Genomic DNA, 27,970 nt, shown 5'->3' with positions numbered 1-27,970 from the left:
TCAGCAAAACTGAGAGGAAATAAAGACATTTTAATAGAAATGTCAGCTGCCATACTAAATGCAAGTGTACTAAGGTGCCCTATCAAAAATATAAAGTCACATTGAGCTTAAAAAATCTAGCTGCATAACAATTATGAAAAAGATACCTAAAGCAAAATGGCAGAAAAAAAAGTTTTGTTGATGTGCAAATATATAAGGAAATGCAAACCAGAGAGAGAGCAGGAATTCCAAAGAAAATTCTAAGCAATATAAATGTATTTTTATAAATTCCTAAAGATTTTATAAGTTCATAAAGATGCAATCATGTGTATAGTTATATATATATGTGTGTGTGTATATATAGTTCACTATGTATTTATATATAGTAAGATATATATAGTCCTATAGATGTATACACACACATATATACACACACCCCTGATCCATTAAGCAATATAGTAGCAAAATATATAGTGCTAAAGCTTCTCTAAAATTAAGATTACTTGATTTAAAAAATATTTATAAGAAATGTTTACTATGTCTCTCACAGAATTTAACATGCCAAGCAAACAAAATATAAAGAATATTAAGATTTGAATAATAAAATCAATATTATTATAGATTCTTTATCCAGACTGCTTGGGATTCATCCCTCCTCCATCTCCTGTTTGGATGCTCCTGGACAACTTGGTTAACTTGTTCAGTGTGCTTCACTTTCCTTGTTTGTTGGACGTTGAAAAGAATAATATAATGCTAATCAGGTTGTTGTGAGGATTAAATAGATTACCAACATAAAGTACTTAAAATATTAACTACCACATGTTTTGGTTGTAGAAGTTACCTCTCAAAATCATCATCATTGGGGCACCTGGGTCGCTCAGTGATTGAGCATCTGCCTTCGGCTCAGGTTGTGTTTCTGGAGTCCTGGGATTAAGTCCTGCATTTAAATGCCATACAGATATCTTTGATGAATTGTCTGTTCATTTAAAATTATTTTAACTGTTTGTTTGTCTTGTTATTGAGCCGTAAAAAAATACCTTAATGATGTATTTCAAAGATCAGCCATTTTTCACTTTAGTGCAGTCCAATATTTCTATTTTTTTTCCTTCTTAGGTTCTATGGTTTTGTATGTGAATGTGTATGTGTGAGTATGTGTCTTAACAAATCTTTGCCTATTCCAAGATCTTGTATATTTTCTTCTAGGAGTTTTACAGTTTTACTTTTACGTTTGTGATCAATTTTGAGCTATTTTCTGTGTGTATGGTGTGAGGTAAGGTTCAAAGTTAATTTATTCCAAGTGAATATTCATTTGTTTAGGCATCATTTCTTGAAATATGGTGTTTTTATCATTGAATTATCTTGACACTGTTGTCTAAAATCAAATGACCCTATGAGTGCAGTTCTATTTTAGACATCGTATTACATTCTATTGACTTAACATTGCCAACACCATACTAACTTGATCAGTTTTAATTAGTAGTGAATGGTAAAATCCAAGTATAACTCTTTCAACTTTGTTATCATTTTGATTTTACTTTTCTCCATTTCCATATATATTTTTATTTCCTTGGTTTCATTTTCATATAAATTTTAGCATCACTTGATAATTGACCCAAGAAAACCTTCTAGGACTTTGGTTGGAATTATTTCAAATCTAAAGACCTATTTGGAGATAACCTCTTAAAAATATGGAGTTTTCTGGTCCATGAACATGGTATGTTTCTTCATTTACTTAGATTTTATTTATTTCAGTAATTCTTTGTAGTTTTTAGTGTATAGATCTTAATTTAGAAGCTTGACACACATCCCATTGCCCTACAGTGATTAAAGATTAAGAGAAGATACCAACAGAAGTTTCTGAGAAGGTGCTGCTAGTGAGTAAGGGAAGGGAGACAAAAACAAAACAAAACAAAACAATTAAATTGCATTCATGATAGAATGAGAAGGGATTATTTGGAAACAATGAGTAGAGCCAATTATTTTAAGATGTTTTATAGTAAAAAGAAGCAGGAAGTGAAATGGTAGCTGGAGGAAGATGTGAAATCAGAAAGGTTGTTGATTTTTAAGATGGACAAAATAACAGCAAACTTCTATTCTGTGTGATACAGAAGATAAAGGAAAACTGTTGTTCTGAGGAAAGAACAACATACCTGAAGCAATCTGTTGAGTATGTAAGAGAGCATGGTAACTGGAGCACAGCGGAGAGGTTGGCCTATGGAGGGAGTGTGGTTTATCAGAGCAGAGAGAATGAAGGCAGAGTTTATGGGTATAGGTGCACACATATGACTAGCTGCAGTGGTGGGAGCTCCTGAAGGTCTCTTTAGATTCTTATTTTCTTATCAGTGAAAAGGGCAGCAAAGCCATCCGCTGTCCTGAAATATGGGGTAGAAGTTTTGAAGATTTAACTAATTGAATGTCCTTTATTTTACTTTTTAAGATTTTATTTATTTAAGACAGGTAGAGCTCAAGTGGGGAGAAGGGTCAGAGAGGGAGGGACAAACAGACACCCACTGAGCAGGGAGTCCCATGTGGGAGCTCAATCCCAGGAAGCTGAGATCATGATCTGAGCTCAAGGCAGATGTCCAACAAATTGAGCCACACAGGTGCCACAAGGAGTATCTTTTAAATTGAATGAATTCCTCTTCAAGGAAAAAACCCACTACATGGTGACTATTTTTCTCATACCTCAATAGAAAAATTCAGCATTTTGGCATTGTTTTAAATAAATAATATTTTTATTTTGAAAGAGGCAGAGATGCTTTTAATTTAAAAAATCAGGCATTCAATTTGGACAAATATCATTACTTAAAATAATTCACCCCATTTGCCTTCTCATGAATTGGAACTCATTTTGAGTTCACCTAGTGCTAAGAGGCAGTAATTCCTCTCTCAAGCTTCCCATGATGGTGGTCAGACCCTGCGTAGAAATGAGGCATATGACTGATATAGTTACAGAAGGATGTAATCATGGAAATCCATAGAATATAGTCCTTAAATGTAGCCATAGAAACCTTCTGGCTCATCAGATAAAAGCAAACGAAGTCTGAGAGATATCTTTTGATTTATTCACATTTTATTTGTGGATTTACTCTGAGAGATATCTTTTGATTTATTCACATTTTATTTGTGGATTTACTCTCGCAGTATCCATTTACTTTAAGATGCTGAGAGTGTAATTTCTTTTCCTTACAACATGAAAATAAGTCCACGCTATTATTCCGTCATGCTATAGCCATGTTTGTATGTGTTGATGTCTCTATGTATATACAGCTTTTTCTCCTGTTGTTAGCTTTTTGTTATTGTTAGCTTGTTGTTTTTTTTTTTTTTCAGTAAGATATTAGTCCCTTCTGAACCAGTGATAGGATCCAAACATATTAAAAGTTTAGTTGGAGGGTGGGGTGTGAGGCACAAACAGCATTTTTCCCCTTACAGACTTGTTTTCAGGCACATGAACACTTGTTCTTGGCCTCTGGAGATTATAAATATGTTACCTAGGGAAGCAGGAATACTCTTTTGGACTTGACTCCACTTTCTTTACACACTTCTCCATTTTTCAGAATCCTCACACACATATTTTAAAAATATGATTTAGAAAGGATTTAGTGACAGTGCATATAAGACCCTTTGATTTTATTTCCCTTTTCTCTTTGCCCTGACTAGTAGCGGGAGTTACTGGCATGCTTCAGAAAGCTGACTTACACTGGAACACAGTCTTAATCAGTGCAGACCCTTAACTGACTTAATCTTTGCTTGCAAATGACAATGCAGTGAAACCAGAAGAAGACAATAAATGACTTCGGAAACCTGATAAATAGTTAGCCTGACCCAGTTTTCAATAAGAGAGATTTTTCTGATGACCCAACAGGAGTGACTATCTCCAGTCAAAGAAAGGGGAGGATGAATTTAATCTTTCATGCCACTGGAATGGCAGCTGCTCTCAGCTCTCTCTGATTCTGTGAAGGATGGTGAAGATAGAGCTGATTTTTCAATATAGGGAGAATTTTCCTCTTGAATATTCCAAACGGGAGATTTGCACATGTGCCTCAAGAACTAATTGTCTAGGTTCCGTCAGGAATGCAGCAGGAGGGGAGCGTATTTCATGCTTAAGACCAGAGAAGAGCCACGCAATACTCAGTGGATAAAAGGCTTGCAGTCCCAGCTGGGAAAAAGAGTCCCATTATCTCCCAGCTGCATAGACATTCCATACGGCTTGGTTCTGCCTGGATGCACAGCATGCCTGGCTGAGAGCTTGAAACAGAGTTCTGCAGAAAAATTGTAAAGATCCCGAGACATTTCCCTGGTAAGATCTGTAAGTACAAAATTGTGCTGTCTGCTGCAATGAGAATTTTGCTGGGCAAGCTGCAGTTTTTCTTCCTTTCAATGTCTTTGTATTAGCATAACAGGTAAAAGCTGGGTTTGGGGGGAGAAGTCACTGCTTTATTTATGCTATGTTTCTATGATGTTGATGCTTAAAATGCATTTATTCCTTGTGAGAGAAAATGTATTGAATCTGTATTCTGGGGAGCTTAGGATCAAACCAGGGAAAGAGAGACTACAGGTACATTTTTCAGTATTTCACTAGTCTTTACTGCAGTAAAACTAATGGGCAAGACGGGATGACAGTGCTAATTCTGGTAGTTTCAGATGGCTTCACGCCCTTTCTGTAACGGCAAATGAGAAAATGTTATTGCTAATTTTTTTTCATCAAAGGGCAGAGGGGTGGGATTTGCAGTGTCCGACGGATGATTTAAAGGAATGGTTATAAAAAGTTTCCTGGGGGAGGGATTTGGGGAGGGGAGCAATGCAAGACTGGAGGTCACATGACCCCACCAAATTTTGTCTGGCATTTTGCTTCTCCCCCAGCTTCCAGAAAATAGCTTCTGGAGTTTCCATTTACAATAGTTAAGCTTGTCAGTATTAGGTACCTGTAATACTTTATGAAAAGTTTCAGAAGTTGATGACTTGGGAACAAAACTTATACGAGCTCTGAGATTAGCTATGTACAGCCCATTATGTTAATGGAATACTGTCAACTTTGGGGGTTTGGGGAGAAATTGGAATTCATAGTTCTTGCTTCTCCAGTTGAAAACTACTTATGTTTAAATAATCAGCATCCTGACTATGTCCTCTGAGAAATATTCACAGAATGACTAAACAGAAGTTATACTGAGAAAGAAAATAGGGAGAACAGTAGAATTACACAGAAGCAATTTGGAATATGAGGTATTCATAATCTTACCTACAGTGGCAATGTTTTTAAAAAAATGTTTATGAGACAGAGCCATATGTTGCCTTTTGAATTTCTAGTTTTGAACAGTCTTCATTTACCTGTGATGGGTTTATCTTTATTGTTGTAAAAGGTTTCATCAATTTATGTGCATTGTATTTTATAAGGTAAGATACTTAAGCACACTCTCCCATGCACACATGTGTGAACCTACAAAAATTCACACAAGAAAAACATGCACACACAAAATACTGACCTTATTTGTATAACAAACAGAAACACAGTCATTTCATCTTTGATGCTTCAGTGATTTTTTTTTAAAGCACTATCATGGGTATGCAATCTAGAGATTTCAAATATATAAATCTGCAATTTTTAGAAGTCTTTCTATGAGGTTATATAAATGCATAACTTATCACATCTTGGCCAAAAAGTGTGTCATTTATAAACTGCATTACTTCCTTTGAACATTTCTAGTGAAGTGCTAGAAGAGTTTGTTTAGTATTCTCCATGTAACTTTCCCTAATGAAAACAAATTCACATTGTCATTTGGAGAATTAATACATATTTGGTTTAAGCTCAGACAAAAAAAAAAATCAATTATCTCATGAAAAGAATGTGAGGTGTATTAAGTTGTTTGTGTACTTTTGTGTTTTTGACAAATTAAAATACTCAGTAATCTGAAATTAAGTTTGTACCTTTTTGATTATTTTTGTAGAAGAGGAGGATTACAAGATATTTATTTTTCACTTATGTATTTAATATCATAAGTAGAATGCAGTAGCATAAGCTATACTCCTTAAAATAACTTAAGCTAAACATAAAAGTTCAAAAAAGAAATCTTGTCACCTATAAAAAAACAATCATCATATTTGTAAATATCCTATGCCTAAATCCAAATAAGAAAATAAAAGGGAGAGACTTCAGAAGAACTCTTATGTACATTTTTGTGTATTTTTGGCAAATAAGTATTTAGATAATGTGATCAGAGATAGATGATAGATAGATAGAAAGATATTCTTTTAAAAGAATATGATCTTACCCTATTCTTTAAAAAAAGAATTGAATTTATTTTAGATTTGGATTAAATAGAAAAAAGCTAATACGAAACTGAAAAAATTGCTAAATTTCATGTATTTTTTTTCTAAAGGAGATATTAGGTCCATAAAAACAACACGAGTTAAGAACAAAAATTAAGAAAATATTAGTAGTTTGAAGTCATCATTTTTAGGATGCATGTTAAAATATTAAACAATCTCTTGTAAGTCTTTGTTATGATACTTACAGACATTAACACATGTACTTTATGTTTATCTGCGTTATATATGCCACTTGAACTTCAGTTATAGTATCAGTTTTACATTATTGGGATTTATAGTATTTACATTTTGGCTTAATTCACACAGTCTCAGACTTATTTGGAATTTGAAAAACATTAGTCCTTATCAATTACTTACTATTCAATTCATCATTCCTATATTCTTAGTTTTGAATGATTTCTTGGATTGTTGGATTTCACTCTTAACCAGTACCCATTCACCAAAGAGATAGTCATAGATGCTATATTTTCTGTGTGCTTACATAGAACATTTTCTTCTTTTGCCTTATACATGGAAGACACATTAATCTTTTTGAACCACACATATCTTTCCCTTTAAAAGCCTGTAAATATTTGTAAACAATACTGGAGACTCTTCCCATACTGAATGTTACTGCCCATTGGTTACTAGATATGTCTGAAATTTCCATCCTTAAATAAAAGTTGCTGCTTTCTGATGTGTGTCCAAATGATTCTTTGGGTTGTTTGTTTGTTGGGTTTCTTTTGCCATAATACATCCTAGAATTAGTTTTCATCAACTTTGCTTGAATATGGTGTACTACATTGATTTGAGATTTTTAATTCAATTTTGTTGTTACTCTCCATATTTGATTTTTTATTGTTATTATATTGCTTGTTCCTTTTTTTTTTAGGATCACCAGTTATGAGCATGATGGATCTCATTTGTCTGTCTTCCACATCTATCATTTTATCCAAATTTAATTTTTATTTTAAACTTTTTCAATTCACTTTGATCTTCTTTTTACAAATATACACAGAAAGATTATGTTTTAGAGAAATTTAATCTGTATGAGAATAATTGCCTAAGCACTTTGTTAAAACTGTGGCTGATCTCATTTTTCAACTGTGTTTCTCTTAGCATTTTTCCCTTTTATCTTCTTTTTATACATAAAAATGTATACATGAAAGATGAATAGAGAAGAAGATTTTTAGGGCACTGAAACAACCCTGTGTGATAGTGTCATGGTAGTTACATGTCACTATGTATTTGTCTAAACCCATAGAATAACCTTGGTATGAACTATGGATTTGGGGTAATAGTAATGTATTAGTGTAGCTTTGTTGAAAATAACAAGTTGTAGATCCACGTACACTGTGATGGGGATGTTGATAATGGGGGAAGCTGTGCATGTATTGGGGCAGGGAGTATAACCTAGCAGACTTGGGAGCAATCTGTATCCTCCTAAAAGTAAATGAAGGAGAAAGTTCTTGTCAGCTTTCCAATATGCCTGCACTTACTCACTTCATGTAGGTCCATGTTTTTGTTTTCGTTTTATGTTTTTTCTTTTGGTATTTGGCAGCAATGGAAATGTGCTTCAGATCTATGTTTTGGGGTTGTATTCATATGCATTTTTATTAAAGACAAAGTTTTTTTACTTGTTTTTCTTTCTTTTTGTTGTTTCTGTAGAACAAGACAGGAATTAAAATATATTTTTAAATAAACAACTTTCAGTTTTGGAGAATTATTTTAAATAGAAATTTCATTAAAAAGTGAAATTATTCCCATTATTCATATTGACAAGGGCTATTCTAGTCAAAATTGAATATGTACTATATATTTTAGTACTAAATACTTGTGATGAAGATATAGAGGTATAATACAGGGCATACTAGGGAAGAGAAAAAAGCAGAGCCATTGAGCATTCTTATTATTCCATTATCTATTATAATTATTATTATATATATACTTTTTTTATTCTTAACACTCTCCTGTCAGTCTTTAATAATGAAATCTATGGCCTACTTAACTATCTTGCAAGGAATCTTGAGGAAATTTAGGGTGCATTTGGGTCCTAGTAACATGAATCAAAATCAAGAGTCTCAAATATTTTATGGCAGTAAAGTGGGTATAAAATTTCTACATAACAAGCTTCGAATTAAATGAATACATGAATGGAATTACTGATATTGAGATTTTTTTATTTTGAGATTTTATTTATTTATTCATGAGAGACACATTGAGAGAGAGAGGCAGAGATGCAGGCAGAGGGAGAAGCAGGCTCCATGCAGGGAGCCTGATGTGGGACTAGATCCCGGGTCTCCAGGATCAGGCCCTGGGCTGAAGGTGGCACCAAACCACTGAGCCACCAGAGTTGCCCTTGAGAATTTTTTTTTTTTAAAGAAGCCATGAGTGAGTCATGTATCTAGTGAAGTACAAAACAAATTATCTTACTAGTAAAAGAAGTTCCATCCTCTTGAGTGTGTATATAGTAACACCAAGATTCTGGAGGCAGGCCTCTTGTGATAAAGGGCCACACATCAGCTATTGCTTTTCTCTACATTTGGCACAAAATAGCTCTGTGGTCTTAAGCAAATAACTTAGGCTCTCTACACCTCAATTTCCCATCCATAATGGGGATAATAGAACTGACTTAATAGTAATAGCAAGAGGAACAAATAGGTTAACATGTGAGAAGTATCTTGGACAAAAGCCTTGAAATTAATAAGCACACTTTATATTAGTTGCTTGATCATTTTTATATTAGTGTTACTATTACAATATTTTGCTTATGAGCCTTGGGATTAATTGGGAAAAAATAATATTAAACAATGAAAAAATGAAAATTATAATTATCATCTAATCAAATATAATGGGTAGTTAGTAGAGAATTAAATTTGGAGGTGTAAATTATAGTTAGATATGAAAATGGAGCTCAGGGAATCTTGTGACAAGATATGGAAATGCTGATCCTCAGATTCACATAGCCTAAAAATAGAAATGATAGTTCTGCATGTACCAATCAGAGCTGATCAAGAAAAAAATGTTTAATTTTCTGACTATAAAAACAACAAACTGAAAAACAGAAGAAAACAATAAGCCATAATTACTTTTACCAAAGAAAACATCACAAAATACTTGTGCATTTTTTCCCTGTTAACAGTTTTATTTTTCTATTTTTTAAATTAAAATTTTAATATCCTAAAAAATTAATGTATGAATTTGAAAACAAAAAGATTTGAACTTATAGGAAAAATAGTAAAACAAAAAACTAATAACTTTCCATGTATTTCTAATCCCACTTCCCAGAGATATTTTCAATAGTTTATTTTATTGCATTTATTGTTTGCTCTCTTTTATTGAATTTGTTAAGCATTCTATATTCCTTTTTTCCAATATTCACTACCTTAAAATTAGATATTCTATTACATTTTAGTGAACAGAAATATTTTAACATAAAATAAAACTTTATACTTTCTAATAAAACTAAAGATAAAATATCTTGCTTTTCACAAACTGGACAATGCCTTGCTTAAATTTCCTCCAAGACATTTTTCCAATGTCCATGTTTCTATTTTTTTCTTTTCACTTTGTATTTAAACTTCTCCTAATATTTTATCAATAATTTTTTAGATTGGGGCAGGCTGGGTGGCTCAGCGGTTTAGTGCGGCCTTCAGCCCAGGGCAAGATCCTGGAGACCCAGGATCAAGTCCCGCATTGGGCTCCCTGCATGGAGCCAGCTTCTCCCTCTGCCTGTGTCTCTGCCCCTCTCTCTTTCTCTGTCTGTCATGAATAAATAAATAAAATCTTTAAAATAATAATAATAAATATAAAAAGTATTTTTTTAGATTTATGACATTTTTCTGTTATTAATCATTTCTTCTTACTACATACATACATCTTGTGGATTTATTTTCTAAGTACTGAAGACTATTTGAAGATCATTCTAGAAACAATCTTAAACTCTCTTATGGTTTATCCTTCTAAAAATTACTTACCTTACTCGCATATTAAGATAATAATACAGTTGGTTACAAACTCCATGTGACTAATAATTTTTTTTCTCAATATTTTTTGCATATTTTGTTCAGTGCTCTTCTGGAATATAATTTCACTCATGAGAAGACTGCTCATAATCTAACTATAACATCTTTGAAGATATATTTGTCTTTGTTTCATTCTGGTAGACTTTAAAAATTTCTCTTTGCAGTGATGTCTTTGAGTTCATTACAATGTGTGTAGGTGTGGATTTGTTTTAAATTTATACCATTCTGGCCTCTACAAGCTCCTAAATCTGCCTAACTTCAACTTTGAAAAATTCTGACTACTATATATTTACTTTTATCCCTTGTGCATCTTTATTTTTCTAAGATGCTCATTAGGTATTTGAACCTTCTTCTATTCTTCTTTGTCTTATTTTACATATTTTTACATCTTTTTTTTGTGTTTCAATCTGTATGATTTCCTTTCACCTATATTTCATAAATTTATTTTTCTTTACAGAAATTTTTTTTGATTTCTGTAATTTCTATTGCTTATTTAAAAAATTATCTTATTTTAAAGATGATTTTTTTATTATTCAATTAGTTATAGTTTTCTAGGGACAAATTATTCATTATTTGTGTCTGCTGAATCTCCCTCATGGTGGTTTATTCTTTTTGGTGTTTATAATCTCCTTTTATGACAAATTCACCTTCAGCAGACATTAATTCCCAAGAGAGACAGTCATTATCAGAGTTGAAGATTCTTCTCTACAGCATTGCCCTATAATTTCTCTGTTTTGTACTATGTTAATTTTTGGCCTAAAATTACCTTACCAGACAGAAAAAAATTAGGCACTATCCTAGCTTGAATAAAACTTGATTTTCAGCATACCTCTGGAAGGCCCTTTCTTTTACTAGATAAGCAGAATCCTCTAAAGTCCCCTGTTTCATGACAGGTCCTCTTTTCCTTGGTTTATTCTAACTAGCATTGAGTTTTCTCCTCATTTTGGGTTCTCATCAATCTAACCCTGAGTTTCCTCTTTATTTTGGGTCCCTGACAATTATTCTTTTTCATTTACAACCTTAATTATGCATCTTTTAAAGTATCTCTTATATAGCATTCTATATGTCTATGGTAAGAATGATACCTTTCTGCATCATGTTGCATGCAATCATATACTACCATGTTAACAGTAGTTTTCCTCATTTGCTTTCCAATCGTTTAGGAAGTGATCAAACTTTCCGGTTTGCTGGTACTTTATTTTCTTCTGGTAGTCTTATGACTTCATAGATTTCCTCTGATGCATTTTCAGTCAGTTTGGTAGTGCTTTAAGGGTCAAAGCCTAACTCATTCCAAAATTTTGAAGCATAAGTTAATTATCAGTTTAAAATAAGATTTTTCACAGAAGTCAAAGATGTCGTTCCATAATTTTTTAGTTATTCACTATATTATCACATTAGCATATAAGAAATGGGTGAAGTCAATTCTATTTCTCCATTAATTCCTCAAACATTAATTTAATTTATTAAAGTGCTTGATTTAGTCCAGAAGGACAGTTCATTCAATGAGACAGTATGCCAGGAAATACTCTAGGTTTAGTTAGAAAAGCTGGCCAGTTGATGTTGTTTACATATTCTCTAGGATTGGTAACTATATTAATTCCTTTTTAATGGAATGTTTAATGGAATACAAATTCTTAAAATGTACAGGAAATTACTCAAAATGTTTGTCAGCGCAATAATTCCTAATAACACAGTCAAGCTGAGTGGTAAGCAGATCATTCTTCTTTTAGATGATTTCTGTTGGTTAAAAGTTAGAATTTGGATGGGTTTTTTAAAAATCTTTTTATACGTGTTCTTTTAAGGGTGGAAGGAGAAACTCAATTAAGACATTTTGTAAAGTTCCTAGTAATTCATCACTCTTGTATTTAAGAGGCCAACATGGACATTTTATTTTCAATGCTTTTATTTGTTCATTACTCCAAAGTTTAATTGATCTGGCTTCTCTTACATTTTTATGATAAAGGGGTTGTGTAAGGAGATTTTTGTAGTATCTTTGTAAATATCAGGAATATAATATATGTGTTGGAATAGAGCTCTTAGCAAAAGAACATAATTTTTCTCCCTAGTACCTGTCAAAGTCCTCCAATCAGTAAAGAGCAATAAATGAAAGAGAAGGTCAGAAATCAGACACGATGCTACTTTTCTATCAGCTGATATAAGAGTAAATTAAAGAAAGTCCTTAAAGTTTTGTTAGGATGAAAAGGTTACAGTTATTCAAGTGTTGATAGGAGGTAATTTTTTTAAGTATGACATGACGATGTTTTCTGGGTTGATGTTAGTTAGCAAATTCTTAAACCTGCTTAATTGTGAATCTGTGGTACTGACAGAGAAGCTAATTCTGACATTCCTATTTATATGTTAACACAAAAGTGTATATTCAATGATTCTCTTAAAATTACCATAGTGGCTAAAAAATATGTATTTTTCAGAGGTGGCTGCTTTATTTTAAGTTGATATTTTGTGCAAACTGTATCTGTGTGATTTGTAGACAGGAGAATGAGAACTTTATCTACATCTCCCTGTCAAGATATAGGGCACTTTGGTGTGGAAAGCTTTCTGTTTGCTGACTTCACTCTGCTTCCATCTTTTGCCATAAGATGTTCAGAATGATTATTCAGTGACAGAAACAACTTTATTCTAGAAAAATAGAGACTGGGATTTAAAAGAAAAATCACCTTTTTGTCATGTGTATTTCAACATAGAAAGCCAGATAGAAATTTTCATACATTTACACAACACACACATCCATTATCTGCACAATACTTGCGACAATTCCTTTTACCATTAGTGGCTTCTTTACTTAATAAAGATCATTTTTCACAAAGAAGCATGAAACAACAACAACAGCAAATAATTTTATGCTACTGAAGTTTTAAGATTCATAAATGTATCTATTGATGTCCTAAAATATTTTTTTCCATTCTCAGAGTTTTAGCTCCTGGATTTTAGTTCTTTTATGTTTTCACTTGTACATGAAATTACATCAGTTTATACAAAAATTCTGGTTAATTTAGGTGAATAATTTAAAATAATTAATTACTAATATTAATATTATGGCCAAATAAAATGTACTACTAATAAGGCAATAGTAAAAGTGATTTTAAAGTTTAATTAAATAACATGTCAGAGACCAAAATTTGTTAATTTCATCTTTATAGATGATTGAAAAGTGTGATACATAGAGTTAATTACTACTGCTATCTTATAAACACAGTTTTAAAGGTTTTTTTTTTAGCTTTTTTTAAACACAGAAATTTGTCATATTTTGGCTTGTTTTATTAACTGTCCCAGAGTCTCAGTTCTTGAAGGCTTGGACCCTGACTAATTCCTCTTTGTATATCCTTTGCTCATTCATAATAGACAATGATTTTCACTAATATCTTAGTTCCACAAATATTGCCTGAATACTTACTGTGTGATTGATGCCATTCCAGGCATAGGGGTGTTTAACTCTGAACAAGAAAAAGTTCTGCTATTGTGAAGTTAAAATTTTAAAATATATTCTTGAGCTCAATTAAGCTTCATCTCTACCAGTTGGGTGGCTAACATTGTTAATTTTATATCTTACTTGAGAAATGAGCATTAGAAGTTAATTTATCTATTTCCAAGATAATTAAAAAAAATACTGTGATACAGTAAGAAATACCAAAAGGACTAAATTTAAAGGGATATGTAGGGCAGCCCCGGTGGTGCAGCGGTTTAGCGCCGCACGCAACCCAGGGTATGATCCTGGAGACTGGGGATCGAGTCCCACATCTGGCTTCCTGCATGGAGTCTGCTTCTCCCTCTGCCTGTGTCTCTGCCTTTCTCTCTCTCTGTGTCTCTATGAATAAATACATAAAATCTTAAAAAAAAAATAAAGGGGTATGTATTTGCTTGGAATAATAGTTATCCAATTGTTATCCAATATCAGATAGTGATATATTCTAGATTATGCAAAATATTCACAATCTGCCTAAAAAGGAGTGGATTAACAAAAAGTACCATCTCATATAAATGTTCGTATAATGTTCTAATCATATGTCCTATCTCCTTTACCTGAATGTGATTCATTTTCAGCAAGTAAAGAGTACTTATGGACTTTTTGATATGATGAAATTTGATCAAGATTTGCAAATGACCTCAAATTCTTAAGTAACTTTGGAAAATTATACTATATAGCAAATGAAGAAAATAAAAGTCAGAAATTATTTATTTATTTATTTTTAATTATTTTTTTATCAAAATAGAATTAACATACAATGTTATATTGGTTTCAGGTATACAACATATTGATTTAGTAATTACATATATTACTCAGTGCTCATTGCTTAAGTATAGTCACCTCTGTCACCATACAGTGACATTACAATATTATTGACTATATTTTCTAAGCTGTCCTTTTCATTTCTATGACTAATTTGTTTTATGACTGGAAGTTCATCCTTCTTAACCCCCTTTATCTATTTCATACATTCCCCTACTTGTCTCCCGTACCGCAACCACCAGATTGTTCTCTGTTTTGTGGTTTACTTCTTTGTTCATTTGTTTTTTAGATTCCACATATAACTGGAATCGTTTGGTATTTGCCTTTCCTATCTGACTTATTTCACTTAGCATAATACCCTCTTGGTCTATCCATGCTGTCACAAATCACAAGAAGATATGACTCTTTTTTTTTAATATTTTAAAGTGTGTGTGTGTGTGTGTGTGTGTGTGTGATATCTTTATCCATTCAATTATTGACAGACACTTGGGTTCTTTCTTTATCTTGGCCATTGTAAATAACACTGCTATAAAAATAGGGGTGTATATATCTTTCAAGTTAGTGTTTTTGTTTTCTTTGGGTAAATACCCAATAATGGGAGTACTGGGTCAAGAATATACTTCACTCTAATCTTTTTTCTAGATAATGAAAATTATATACCTCTAATACACAAAATTTGGAAAATGCAGAAAAATTACTGATTATCGTGTCACTTAAGATATGACATCTTTTTGGTCATCTTTGTGTGTGTGTGTGTGTGTGTGTGTGTAAAATACAGCATTGAAGTGAATCTATATTTTCTGTTTTATAACTTGTTCTTGTTAATTAACATACTGTGAGCATTTTCAAATATCATAAATATTCCCCCAAATCTGAAGGATATTCACCAGGTGGGTGTGCCAGAAATTTTCTCAAACCAATAATGTATCATCATATATTTAACTTTTTTAGAATTATTTACTACTTGTGAAAAATGTTATGGTGCCTATATACTTATACCGGGATGTTTTAATATTTAATATTTTACAAGATTATTTTTTAAAAATAAATCCGGAATATTAAAATTTCAGAGTTAAATATGTATTATTTTGAAGATGATAGTGTGTATATCACTAAATTGTCCTTTGGGAAGACAATTCTATCTGTATTTCCAGGCAGCTGAATTCCCATTGCCACACACTTGTAAATAGTACATGTGTACATTGTGAGCACTCTCCAATTGTATTGGCAAAACAAACACAGAAACTATATTACAATATTGCTCTAAAAGACCCTTTTTCCATAATATGGTCTGAATATTTCATAAGTGTCTGGACGATTTTTATCTGCTAATTTTATGAAGGTTGGCTCATATCTTGTGTCCATTTTTCCATTTGGATTTCACTTTTTTTTTTTTTGCTCAAGAAGTTCATCCTACATCAAGAAGATCACACTTATTTTTCACGTTTCAAACTTTTTTCCTAAATTTATAATATAATTGTATTTCAGGCATGAAACCTTGTAAAATGTGTGAAATACTATCTGTACCTCAGTCTCTTTGTTTATTCAATAGTCTGGCTTCCACAAAGTCAAAAAACTGCATAAAAACTGAAAGACTTAATGTTTCCAAATATGTTTTTGTAACTATAAGTGATATACAACTACTGATATACAATTATTGTTCTCAGTCTTATTAAATTAAATCAGTGTTTAGCATGGATTGTATAGTAGGTCATAAAGTCTAAATGAATAAATTTGAAGTTTACTAAGGAGAGGGACTATGTTTTCAACTTTATAGTTCCAGCACCTCCCAGAGTGTCTGCCATGTGGTGGGTATTCAACAAATGCTTCCTCTAAGGAATGTAGATTCTAAATATACTAGAGAAACATTAAATTAAATACATTTGTGCTTATTCCAAATATGCTATTAGTGTCATCTAACTCAAATGGTGTAAAAAATAAGACATATTAAAATGATAATTAATGTTAAACCTAAATATATCTCTACCCTTGGCAACCACTGTAATCTAGTCCATGATGATGTAATCAGAAAACTTAAGTAGTTATTTATTGTACAACTAGAAATTATATTTGACCTATCTTTGGAGTTGATTTATATTGTGGGCTTTCAAGGATTTGGCCTATTAGGACAATTCAGAAGCGCATATAGGTAATAAGAAACAGTTTTGAGGGTAAAACTTGTGATTGTAAATATCTCTGGATCTGGCAACAATTTATAAATTTAAAGAGAGACAGACTATATATGTGATGTGTGTAATAATTTCTTTATCAGATAGCTCAAAGAATGTGAGATACATAATTTGCTTCCCCAGATGCTTAGAAGAGCCTCTTAGTTTTGTGTTAACCTTCATTTAACTTAGTATAACTTATTATGGTCATATATGATGCTATTTTATTTTGGAAGAAAATAATGAGATGTGATATTTGGCTTTGCCAAATAGTATTTTAGGAGTAAATTTTTGTTTGATTTAGACTGAATATATTCATCTGTATGGCATATTTAATAATGAGATGAAGACCATCAAATAAACATGTTTTATTTCTGTTTAGAATTATGACATTTATAAATCAGATTATGCTACACTGAAAAATAACCTCTAAACCTTTCTTTCTTTCTTTCTTTTTTAAATAAGAGCTCTTGCTTAAATGACTTATATTTTAAACAAGAGTTCTTGCTTAAATGACATATTCAGAAAATGTCAATATAATCTACTTTAAGCAGCAACAGCACAGACAACAAATGAAAAATCAAATATTATTGTATGCCTGTAACTGAGTGCTCTTTTTACATATTGTTTTTTTGTTTTCCAGCTTTATTTAGATATAATTGACATATAACTTGTTATTTTAAGGAATACAACATAATAATTTGATATATGTATATTTTGCAAAATGATTACCATAAAAAATTTAGTGAACACATCCAACACCTCACATAATCACATTTTTTCCTTTTTTTATAGTGAGAACTTCTAAGATCTGCTATTTTGATAAATTTCACATGAACAATATAGTATTGCTAACGATAGTCACCATACAGAACAATACATCCCCAGAAGTTATTTTTCTTATAACTGAGAATTGGTCCCTTTAGACTAACTCACATCCCTCATATCCCTCACCTTCACCCTCATACCTGCCCTGGAACCACTCATCTGCTCTCTAAGAGTTTGATTTTTAATTTCATAAGTGAAATTATACAGTATTTGTCTTTCCCTCTCTATATTAATTCACTTACTACAAAGCCCTCAGAGTTCACTCATGTTGTCACAAATGGCAGAATTTCCTTCCTTTTTTATGGCTGGAAAACATTCCAGTGTGTGTTTATGTGTTTATACACATACCACATTCTCTTTATACATTAACCCATTGATGGACACAGGTTATTTCCATGTCTTGGCTATGGTAAATAATGCCAAAATGAATACTGGGAAACAGATATCTCTTTAAGACAGTTGATTTAACTTCCTTCAGATACATACTCAAAAGTGGAATGCTTGGATCATATAGAAATCCTGTTATTAATTTTTTGAGGAATCCTCCTTATATTTTCCATAGTGACTGCACAAATATACAATCCCACCAAGAGTGTACAAGGGACACAGTCCCTAAATCTTAGGAATTTGAATCCACAAAGATTTCTCTGTGTGCATCTGTAAGGAAACTATCCTCCAGTAAGAGGTTCATTGTTAAATTTCATATAAACATGTTCTTCCACAATTATAGAAGAGAGAATTCTAGGGTCTTGCAGTGGCAGTTAAATGCTTCCACTCAGAGGAGATATATATTACTTGAATTCACATTTTCACATTTAATTGGCTGACACTAATCACTCAGGGGAATGAAGAACTGATATTGCTTACATACTTGAAAAGAGGAAAATAAGAAACATTGGCGAGTAACAGCAATACTTCCCACTTTGAATTTGCTGACAAGAAATTCTCTGCCTGGACCTTTTGTTCTAACTTCAGTTGTGCTGACCAATATTACTCAATAGCTCAGGTAACTTTTTTGTTTTGTTTTATTGAGATACATATTTTATCTTTGTACATATTGAGGAATGAGTATAGATTGTGATCAACTTTTCTTTGTCTGCTGTGCACTAACAGCCACCTCATTCATTGAATTTTCATTCATTGGTTCATTCAGTCAATAACTCTCTGGATCATCTATTCACCCTATCCAAGACTTTGTTTGGAGTATCATGGCTTAGAGGAACACGGTTTGTACTCCTGAATCATAGATCATTTCAAGGAGATCTATTTGAATTAAATCATCACATAATATGTCATCTGTACTAACTGTTCAGAAGAGCAGCTACATGGTTCTGTAGGAACCTAAAATGAGCAAATAAAAGCCAGCAAAGACTTCCATGGGAGAGTGCTGACTAGGTGTTGACTAGGTGGATGTGAGGGAGAATGTTTGTGTAGAAGGAAGACATGAACAGAGAAGGCATTGGCAGGGGTGAAAAACAGAAAAGTGTGGAGTTGAAGTCAAGGTAAATCAGAGGTCCAGGTGCCAGAGGAAACTAGAGTAGAGGACTAGAAACTAACCAAGAGGTTCTGTAGCTCATGTGAAGACTCTGGATATTCTTCCTAAGAGAATAGAGGAACTTTTGAAAACTACTGAGAATGAAGTAACATCAGCAGATATATATGTTGAAATAATCATCCTGTCCACAATGTGAGAAACTTAATCTTTCATTATTCAAATATTTGACATTAGATAGATATGGAAATCAAGAAGAAATGGGATATCAAGGGAGAGAAGAGCCACCTGTCTAGAGTTTCTTCTCCTTTGACAATAAAGCAAACCTTATTTTGTATATTACAAATTTTAAAATTTGGTTCTTTGTTCCACATATTAATTTTTTCACACAGTAGTCAATTATAACATTTGAAAAAAAATAACAGTTTACTAATTTTTAATTTTTTCTTTTGTGAAGCCCGAACTCACAACCCTGAGATCAAGACCCAAGCTGAGATCAAGAGTCAGATGTCCAACCCACTGAGCCACCCAGGAGCTCCAAGTTTACTAATTTTTAAAGGGGAAGTTAATAAAATATATAAAATAGCAATATAGAAAAATGAAATAATAAATAATATATCTTCTGAAAATTATTCCAGAATATTTCCCTAAACCTTTATGTTTTAAGGATAACAAAAGTTGTGATATTTTCATTCAAAGCTAAAATTTTATTAACATTTCCCAGACATGTAAGACTCTCACTGTGGCAGATAATCTTTGAGAATAATCATGATGTATATATATATCCTATGCCTCCTTCTAAGAAGTGGTGTCTGTTTCCTTCCCCTTGATTTTCTTTGAACTCGTGACTTACTATGACCAAAAGTGGAAGTGAAGCTGTGCCAAGTCTCAGGCCTTGAGAGGCCAGACAGTTTCCACTTGTATCTGAGCACACTGGTGTACAAAGTCACGGTATCTGCTGGAAAGAGTAGTCAATAAACTCCCTAAGTGATGAGACAAGAACTACACAAAGAGAGAGGCTGCTTCGGAGAGAAACATAAGCTCCTCAGCTAAGAATCTGTGCCAAGGTTTAGAGAGCTTTTCTTGGATCTTCCAGTCCAGTTGCAGTGTCAGTGAGTTCAGGTAACACTACATAGGTCCAAAGATCTAGTGAACCCACAGAATTTTGAGAAGGAACACGTTGTTTTAACCACCAATTTTTGAGTTGGTTTGTTATAAAGCATTTAATAAGTGAAACAATTATGATCACTTAATTTTTACAAGGAAAAAAATGGTATAGAGTATCTTCGAATTTCCTATTGTGCACATTGCAGACCCCTAATGTGTACATCCTTATTAAAAATATGCTAAGAGTTCCGTGGCATAAATTTGGCTTTGAATGCTGTATGTGGTTAATTTTGGACTTTCAAATCTTTAAAATTATAAACTGCTGCATCAGACCAAAGAAATGAAAAAAATAGATAGGAAATCTGTTAGATTCACTTTCACCTTGATGTGTTTTACATATGCAGAGTTGGTTAGAACTTGAACCAATACCAAAATACAAGATATGTATGCTATTTTTGGCCTTTGAGGTGGCTTGAGGGGAAGAAGAGTAAAGCAGTTTCACGGATACCCATATACTTAGGTTAGAAATATGGAGAGGTTTTCTTTTTCATTTTTGAAAAAATCTCTATAATTTTCTTAAGTGATTTCTTTAATATACTGTGGACTTTGGGTTATTTTCATATCAGGTTACAGATATTGGTTAGAAGTCTGTCCAATGAACATCATATATTTCTTTGGGCTCATAGAACAATTTAAAGGTAAAAATATAACCAGAAATTGAAATTTTTAAAGCATAATTTTATTGTCATAATGCATGCTACCATATGGATTTTTGTTTTGTAGCATGATTATTTTGTTTTGCTAATGTACATTGTTGTCATTACTGATGATAATAATAAAACTGCACTGATTTCCACAAGTGTTATATTATTAGTAATTAAGAGAAACTCAGTTGACCTAGCTAATAAACAGGTGCTTTTCACATGAAAGTTAGAGAAATGACTATCATACATATTTTTTTGCTTTAAAATTATACTCATAGCATTTCTATTTCTCAAAAAGTTCCATTGTTCATTTGAAAATTAAATGTTAAATTGATTTGATTCTCTATATAATTATGATGTGACTGCATATTTATTCATACCAAATTCAAGAACATTCATTTGCAGTTGCCATTCATGTAGATGTCAAAAATGCCACATTTTATTGTGTATATTGTGAGAGGGCAAAATAAATAACCTTTCCTGCTTAAAATTAGATTGGTTTTTAAATATGTCATTAATCATATTTTAGACTTTACAAGATCAAAATGAAATGGCCCAGAATTTTAAATTTTCCTGAGTGATAAACACTAAGTAGCTTAGTAATGTTCGACCATGTTCCAGGTGTGTTGGTGGATTTCTGAAGATGGTGCATTTCTCTGTTCTGTAGCCTTTCAGTTTTTATGTTAGGTGCTAATGTGTATAATTAGCATGATTTCAGAGTTGTGACCCCTAAGGCAGAGAAATATTTATAAGAGTTGTGGTCTAGCCACTTGAGAATAATATGAAATGGATATAGAATTAATTGAGCTGTAAAGAGTTTGCTGAACAAAGGTAGCTGTAATCTGTGTCAGGGGGTGCACAATTGAATCACAAGAAGCTATTTACGGGTAAATAGGACCTGCAAAAATCCATCTCAAGGGTTTAAACTTGAAGTCTCCAGTTGTTATAGTAGATACAATTACAATGTGTCTGTGTGAGTATTTTGCAGAAAATCACCTGAGATATAGTTGGTTTCTACTACCTACATTAAATCCTCAAGCTTCTACCCTCCAAAATGTTTTAATTCATTTGATGTGGTAAAACTCATAAGAGGATACAAGTCTATCTATACGAGAAGTTTTAGAATGAATTAGAGACAAGGACATAAACAAAACCCATAGTATTCATACCTTTGAGGTAAATTTAGGATTTAAGTTTTAGAATTAAGACTATACTAATTAGAATGGTTTCTGTGTGTGTATAAGATGCTTGTATACTTAAAACACTGAGGGGCCTCTGCCCAGTCAGACTTTGTAATTAAATAACCAACAGAAAACATAGCAATTTAATTCAAAAATGTTTTTAAATTACTAATTTTTATTTTTAAAGGTTTGAAAATATTTAGGAGAAGTTAAGGCTTACTATTTTATTAGAGTAATATACAAGATTTAAATACTCAGAAATATTTTCCTTGTTAGGGTCTTAACGTTGATTGGCATTTAAAACACTCAGGAAAACAGAATATTTCAATTTTATGAATAATATCCAAAATATTAAAGAAATTGTAATAACCTAAGTTGTTAGTGAGCCTGATTGTTTAAGTATATTTAGTCTATTCACATTAAGATAATTGAATATGAATCATGGCAAAAGTAAAGTTTTTTCTTATTTTACTAACATAAAAAATATAGCCAAATAAATTAAGCTTAACAGTTTTTTAAAGATTTTATTTATTTGAGAAAGGGAGAGGGACAGCACAACAGAGGGAGTGGCAGAAAGAGAGGGAGAAGCAGTCTCCCCACTGAGCAGGGAGCCCAGGATCATTCTCTGAGCCTAAGAGGGTAAGAGAAGCTTAACTCTCTGAGCCACCCAGGTGCCCCTAAGTTTAACATTTTAAGAAGAAAACAGCGTACATGAAACTCTAATAAAGTATACACTAGTGTACAGTCCTCACTGAGTACTGAAACCCTAAGTTCTATGGAGGTAAAGAGACTTGCCCAAGATGACAGAGTAGACACTGAGACTCAGATTTTAATATGCAAATCCAGTGGCTATGGTTCCCATATTCATTCTTAAAAAAAAAGTTAGCTTTTTGTAGATGTGTGCAAAATTTTAGAGCTAAATAACATCATGTCCTGAAACAATCTGTAATCTTTTATTGTTGATTTTCTTTGCTTAAAATGGAACAAAGCCAAAAGAAAATAAACCTACAGTACATTAAAAGAAGTCATAATGCTATAAATAAGATATTATCTGCCATTGTTTTTCTCTTCCCAGTTAAAAAAAGTTTATCTTCTTGGATATGATTTTTAACTCTAAACAGAACCAGCAGTTTTGCTGCTGCTGACTTTTTAAAACAGCATAACTATTTTGAGTCTATACTCACAATATATTCTTATTTAGAAGGCATAATAATTCATTTTACATTATTTATTGCCTCTTGAACAGATTTGAAAAGAGGATCTGAGTATATCTACAAAAATGGTATCTTTTTTATTCTCTTCCTTTTACCAATTTTGATGATGATCCTGTGATATAAATCTAAATGGAAAGCAAATAGACCCATATTTTTATTCATATGCACACACATGCTTTGTATTTGTATAGAGTTATATCAGCTTTTTGACAAAGGGACTACAAACAGATTCAAAAAAATTTTTTTTTAGATTTAAAAAAATTTTAATGCTTCCTCTCACTCTTCCCTTTTATTGTAATTTTTTCCAATTTAATTATTTTCATATATTTCTTCTCCACACAGGCCTTTGATAGTTTCTTTCAAGGGTAGGTCACTTTTAAACTACCTATTGGTGGTATTTTAAAATTGTTGTATTATATTTAAGCACTTATATTCAACTGTTATGTCACCCTTGGATATTCTACATGACCAAAAATACCAGACCAGTGTTCTTCTTCAGGGAAAGTGCTTTATGTTCTCTACATCTGATATTTACATGAGAGGCATTCAAAAAGCAGTGAACAGAGTCTTAGGAAAAGAGATGGATGAATTGTCTTTTTAAATATTAATGTCAAAAGAGCAGAATTACTTTTTGATTTAGGGTATGCAAATATTTACTTTTATTAAAAGTTCAACTTTAAAACATATACAACTCTGCTCAAAAATAGAAGAACCCCTTTTTTAATTGAAAAAAAAAACACATAAAGCAAGTGTACTATCATGGGGAAAGTAGGTACTTTCTATATCATTGTCAAAAAACAAAAATTGCTTCTTGATTTAGGATCCCATAAACTGATATAGAGGTGTGAGTGGCTGGAAGAAATCAATACCATCCATTGTTTCTCAGAAGGTGGACTATGCACACATTCTAGCTTCTGAACATTTCTAAAATAGGTTCTCTCAAAAATGGCAAATTTGGGAAAAATAAATTCCTTTTATAGATGAATCCTGCAGTAAGATGACATATCTTATAATGCCTCCACTAAGATTTTCACTTAATATTCAGCAGCCCTGAGGATTTCTCTATCTTCTACTCTAAATCAGTACTTCAGGAAAAAATGATGAGCAGGTTGACAGTGTTGTCAAGATTGTGATTGATATGAAGCTAGCATTGTGGGTGATATGAATATAAGGCCTCCTGGATCCTGACCCAAACCTACACTTGGTTTCATGACCTCTGCTTTGTCCTTAGTCACAGGAAGATCTGAGATTCTTAGTGTAGAGATAAAACTTGTCCTTCTCTTTGGGTCCAAATGAAGAGGGAGTTGGGAAGAATTCATGGTGGCACATTCAGATTTGAATACTAGTCAGCTGAGCCACGTACAAGCTGGATGAACTGGGACATACATTTTTATTTTTCTAGCCTTACCAGTTTTCTCACTTGTAAAACTGGGAAATAAGAGTAGCCCTATCTCTTATGGTTGTTTGGAGGATTAATTGGTATTAATGAATCTAAAGGTTTAGCACAGTGTCTGATATATAGTAATTACTCAGTGAGTTTCAAGTGGTATAGTTTCATTAGATTCATTATGAATAAAAAAAAATGTTGTAGATGGTATAAGGAATGTGGTGGCCCACTGAGGACCTATAGGGACCCCATACAGTATTTGACTCATCTCTTTTGCAAATGTGTGTTATTCAGTTCAAATTAGTAAGGGTAACAAGACTAGCCACTCACATTATATAGTCCCAGGTACTTTTCCAAGTTCTTTACATAGACTAACACATTTATTTTTATAAAAACCCTCAGACATAAGTAATACCATTCCACATTTTACACATAAGCAAAATGGGACCCGGAGGGGTAAAAGAAATTATTCAACATCAAACAGCCATTAAACAGTGGAGCCAGAATTCAGAACCAGTCAGTCTTTTGCCAAAATCAGTGGGTTTTACCTCCATACTCTGCATTTGTAAACTGAAAGCCAAGGCACCCTAGGGCACCCCAGAGAACTCACAGAGACACCACAGGATACAATTAAATGTTTCAGAGAAATACATCTGATGTTCAACATGTCAGTTACTACATGAACTACTACTTTGAGGTTTCTTTCAACATCATATGGTACTACTTTCCTTTCAGTATTACATCTTTGTTGAAGCTGGGTTTCCAGTAGTTGCTTTGATAAGAAGCAAATACTGCATGACAGTCAATATAGAGCAGGAAATAGGCAGAGCCCTCTTATTCCAAGGTTTGACAAGTCGTGTTTTGCCTAAGAGGAGCACACTTGCCATAAGTAAAAGTGGTTATTTTTGAATGGAATAAAAGTATTATTTTTCTTTCAGTATATACATACTGTGATTTTCTAACAGCCCCCTAAGTTGTTAGAATACAAATTGTTTGAACCAAACTACTTTATAAATGGAACTGTTAGGCCAACTGTTTATTTTGGCCTACGGATGCCATAAGAAAATTACTGAGACAGAAAGAGTAACATGATCAGAAAAAAGTTGCAGAACTTCTACATTGCATTGTTCAGTGCCTCAAGGATAATTCTATTTGAAATTTAGGAATCAGTTCAATCAAACCTTGATATATTAAGGTTTAATAATTTCTCAGGTACTTAGAAATTCCTTTCTCAAGGAGCTCACAGTAAAATATGGAAAACAGATACAAAAGTTCCTCAGACTGTATGGTGTTAAATGTCAGAAGGACCAGATCCTCCCAGGCAGGTCACATAAAGATTTGGAATGACCATGGCATTGAGAAATGGGAAGATATTTCACTGGGTGGAAAAGCAACCATAAGAAGAGATAAATGAATGAGAGAGGTCAAAATATATAACATTTGTAGAATAATGAGTACAGTAATAATGGAGCATTTACTAATTACACTGCCACTTATTAAATACTTGTTAGTTCCCAGGCAGTACTTTTGGTACTGGGTTGTGAAGATGAAAGTCAGAGTGTCTTTCCTAAGGCTCTGATATCTCTTGGGGTTCCTAATAAGAAAACTGAGTTCAAGTGAGTGGTAGGAGATGAAATTAGAAGGGATGGATAGGGGTGGAAGTAATATATTGCTTTTAACTTCTAAAGAGGCAAGGGATGTTTAGAATAGTAAATAGAAGATCTAATTACTTTGGATTAACTAGTAGCCAAATGCATTCACAAATATTGATATTATTCAAATTAGCTTCCTCTTACTGAAAAAAGATGCCGAATTTTTGTATCCTCCTGCTGAATAAATGAGAAGCATATGTATATTTTTCCAGAATCATGACTTATTCAGTTTATAGTCTAATTATTGGTTGAGAAGATAAGTAAATAACAAATTATCATATGAAAAATGTGAGCCTGGGAGTAATTAATGCAATAAAATAGATTGCTCAATATGTGAACAACTTCATTGTAAATTCTAGGAAAAGGGCTTGATTTCTGAAGAAAGATAATAACATTTAAAAAAATCTTAAGGATTGAATTAAGAGATAATTAAAAATATTTGCAGGATATAGTAATCAAATTCAATAATCAAATTCACTAACTCTGGCACGATGAGACTATTGAATCTGCATTTCCCTATTTGTCCTAGAGGATTGTCTCAGGATGCAGTGATAACTCTGCTTTGTCATCTAGTTAATCCTAGATAGCTCTCTAGTGTTAACTGGAAACCTCTATTAAGTTGCAGATTATCTCAAGATGCACACAGCAATTCATGAATAATTATATGTAATGGTATCATGTTACTAAAACACATTAATCAAAAGCCCCCACCTACACAATGGACTAAAAGAATCATCTCTCTAGGTTATCTCTTCATCGTATGGACACACAGCTAGAACAATCCTCTCCTCATATATAGTTACCATTCATTTATTTGTCCATTCAATAGAAATTTGAATGCTCACAGCCAGCCACTATGATAGCAAAAGTACTACAGAATTCAAAAGAGCAGGAGACGATTTCCAGCTGGAAAGAGTCCAAGAAGGTAGAGGCATACAATCCATGTTCTAAAGAATAGACTCTTTAGTTATATGTGGGTGTAGGAGTATTCAGTATCCTAGTCACAGGCTGTGGAAGAACAGGAAGGTATAAGTAAACTAAAAGGAGAGAAATTATTGCACTGGCAGGATGAGTGATAGCATTAATTGAAGAGATCTATATTTGTGTTCACTGGTATAAGCCTCTTTCCTATCTAGCTATCACATAACTTGAATATAGTTTGTTATTAGCTGTTGCTTTATTCACTGATGAATCAAGCCTTGGAGATGTTGAAAGCTGAGTTTCTGTGTGTTGCAGGAAGGGAGAGGTGAAAAGAAGTAACAACATCCTCTTGCTTTCTCCATTATTAACTCAATTCAGACAAAGATTATTAAGCACCTTCTATACATTATATCCTATGTGAAATTATGTGGATGTATATTTAAGAAAGGACAAATTTCCTGTCTCATAGGTCAAAAGAAACATGGGAACCAGTAAAGAATCATGATAAATGTAGTCAATAAAAGAACACAAATGTAGATATAGTCAAATGTTAGCTCAGAAGAGGTAAAGGATAATTGCTATTGATGGTCAAGAAAGAAGACTTCACAGAAGTGTTATTTTTAGTCTCAAGATGTTAAGCAAAGAGATTTCTCAGTCTCTATCCTCCCTTGAAAGACTCATAAAAGCTAGGAGAACAAGCAGCAGAAACAAAAATTCCATTGTTAATGAAACAGAGACTAGTATAACTCAGAAATACAGG

At 32.6% G+C, this 27,970-nt stretch overlaps 1 protein-coding gene across 4 annotated transcripts in view; it reads left to right on the top strand.

The window, feature by feature from the left end:
* Positions 1-3,517: 3,517 nt before the first annotated feature.
* CNTN6 (contactin 6) overlaps positions 3,518-27,970 on the top strand; it is a 280,895-nt gene continuing 256,442 nt past the window's right edge. Inside the window, exon 1 of one of the 4 annotated variants that reach the window (XM_025984667.2) lies at positions 3,518-4,279. The gene's annotated coding sequence lies outside the window, so the exon portion shown is untranslated. Of the gene's footprint in view, positions 4,289-27,970 lie in introns of all 4 variants that reach the window. The other 3 variants (XM_072720394.1, XM_072720395.1, XM_072720393.1) reach the window with 3 other exon arrangements.

This window comes from Vulpes vulpes, chromosome 9 (assembly GCF_048418805.1).
Source record: "Vulpes vulpes isolate BD-2025 chromosome 9, VulVul3, whole genome shotgun sequence".
NCBI classification, from domain to species: Eukaryota; Metazoa; Chordata; class Mammalia; order Carnivora; family Canidae; genus Vulpes; species Vulpes vulpes.
This window is presented reverse-complemented; position numbering and strand designations above follow the sequence as displayed.